Source organism: Octodon degus, unplaced genomic scaffold, assembly GCF_000260255.1.
Source record: "Octodon degus isolate 3935 unplaced genomic scaffold, OctDeg1.0 scaffold00188, whole genome shotgun sequence".
Taxonomy (NCBI): domain Eukaryota; kingdom Metazoa; phylum Chordata; class Mammalia; order Rodentia; family Octodontidae; genus Octodon; species Octodon degus.
The window spans coordinates 1046602-1049192 of NW_004524764.1; the positions used below are offsets into that span (position 1 = coordinate 1046602).

At 40.1% G+C, this 2591-nt stretch overlaps 1 pseudogene; it reads right to left on the reverse strand.

Moving 5' to 3' along the window:
• Positions 1-1782: 1782 nt before the first annotated feature.
• Positions 1783-2278, reverse strand: LOC101561085 (annotated as a pseudogene).
• Between the last annotated feature and the right edge of the window lie 313 nt (positions 2279-2591).

Genomic DNA, 2591 nt, shown 5'->3' on the forward strand with positions numbered 1-2591 from the left:
GCCATCTCCCCGGCCCCCCAATAAATCTTAATATGGGGTAGATTGAAGCATGATGATGAGGGATTATTTTTAAAATTGGTATGTCTAATTTTGGTTCTTTTCTTTTTTGTTGGAATCTTAGCAACAGTTTATTGACTGTAGTAAAATATACTTTCGATATTTTCATTGATATTGCATTAGCTGTGCAGTGTAATAAGGAGCGTATTGAGATCATTTCAACATTAAAATCTCACACTCATGTATTACATGATGCTGTTCACTAAACTTAACAGAATCATTTTTTTGCAGCTACATGTTGTTTTACTTTTTTATTTAGTATTCCGTAGTTCTTTAATACACACTTAAATGGTCTTACTGGGGGAGGTGAAAGGGGAGGTCCTTGCAGATTCCCAAGGACATGTCAAAAAGGTAAATTATGGCCAGCATTATCTGTTTGCATTTGGGTTTACTGGGTAAATAGCACTTTCCTTAAGTAGGTATCTGATCTGAGGCCTTTTCATACCGAGAACATGGAGATTTCAGTTGAAGACATCCTGAAATCCTAAGAGTAGCATACCCCGACCACCCTCTAATAGCTAGCTTGTCTGTACAGGTAAAATGGTTCACCTCTCAATGGAGTTCAATGTATATCTACATGGCTAGATGTATGTGAAAGAGCTCAGAATCGCTTGCCTTATTTACTGGAAAAAAATATCAGGTAGGAAGTGGCCTTTAGGGACACTTAGTTGGAATATTCTAACACTAGTAAAACAAGTCCAGCTTTACACACTTAAACATGTGCTTGTTAAGAGCAAGTCATCAAATCAAATAAAATTAAATGTTTTACTTTTTTTTCCCTCACAAGAATATATAACTTATGTAGAAACTTAACAAGAAATTTAAAAAAGGTAACACAATTTTCCTCTTAGTAGTACTTAGGTAGTTATGGTAGAATAGTTTCCACTATTTGTTCGTTTCTTCGAAAGGGGATTTTAGTCCAAAGTTTTGTTTCTGGTATCTGCTTCTGCCTCCACCTGTATTATATTGGTTTCCTCTGCTGCCACAACCTCTTCATGCTCCACGGCTTGAACTGCTATAGGAATCACGTAGAGGAGGGTGCTCCCTTTCCATAGCAGGAAGGAGCCCTCGTTCTTGTCTGCTAACCCGATTGTGACCAGTTGAGTAGAGATCACTTTGGCTGCTTGAGTAATGTCTCTACTCCCACCCCATCCATCTCCTGAGCTGCTGTAATCATCATAGCGACTGCTTCCACCATTAGAGTGCGGGGGCCCCTTGTGTAGGTGGAGCACTACTTGAGTTAACATAACTCTCATATCTCTCATATGAATCTCTGTAGGAATCTCCACTCAGATGATCTCAGTAGTTATGATCCTGACCATATCCATCTCTGTCACTATTGCCCCTTGATGGATAGTCATCATATGAACTGGATTGACACAATCACAGTAAGTATAATCTCTTGATGGTGAGGCATAATATCTAGTATCATGAGAACTTGGGTAATCTCTGCTCTAATAGCTGTGTTTAGTTGAATATCCATCATCTCTTGGAGACAAATAAACATCTGTGCAAGAAGGCAGGGATTGGGGCCAGGGAGTGGAGATGGCTCAGTAGAATAAGTGCTTCCCTGGCAAGCACAAGGGCCTGAGTTCAATTCTCGGTTCTGAAAAAAAAAAAAAAGGCAGGGATTCCCTCCAGGAAGGCCTCAATAACTGTCTCTTCCACTTGGTACAGAGTCTCTTCCTCCCATTCCACTGCTGCTTCAAACTGGCCTTTTTGGAGCTAATCTTTTAGGAGCAGAAACCTACTTTGTGGTGGTGGTCCCCTCTTCACTAGAAGTGGTCCTCTGGAAGAATTCATGTTAAAATTCATGGAATAGGCAGCATCATCCATGTACCCTCCATGTGAAGGAGGTCCCCTAATTCCTCTACTTCCTCCTCATCCTTCTCTAAGACCTCTGGGAGGGCCTATGCTTCTGGAAGGTGAAGGTGGTCCTTGTCTACCACTTTCAAATGTTGGTTTGTTGGCTTATTCCAGTTTGATGGCTTTCCCATCTAAGGACTTCCCATTCAATATCCCTGGCTGTATCCTTAGCATCTGCTGGGCTTTCAAAGGTAATAAAAGCAAAACTTCTTGATGTATTGGTTTCGTGACTTTCATCAAGACTACTTCCACTATCTGCCCATATTTTTCAAATACTCTCTTCAAGGGTTTTCTCATTTGTTTCTGTATTAAACCCACCAATAAAGAACTCTCCTGGGTGATCTGTTTCAAACATTTTACCCTAGTAATTCTGCAGAAGGGTGGTGATGGTCTCAAGCTCTCACGAGTTCGCTGACAGGGTCTGACCACACAGTCCGGCACAAATGACAGCTACTCGTTATGGGCACACCACCTGAAAGTCATGAGCACTACTGTGCAACCCAAATTTTCATCTCTTCTTATAACTGTATCTATTGCAATAGGAATTGATGGCTTATCTAATTAAAAGTTAAGATCTATTTCACCTCCTCTTTATTTTAGACTGGATTTATAAACTAATTTGGTGAAAGAGATACCAAAGTTGAAATTAAAATGGAGAGTTTTAAAAA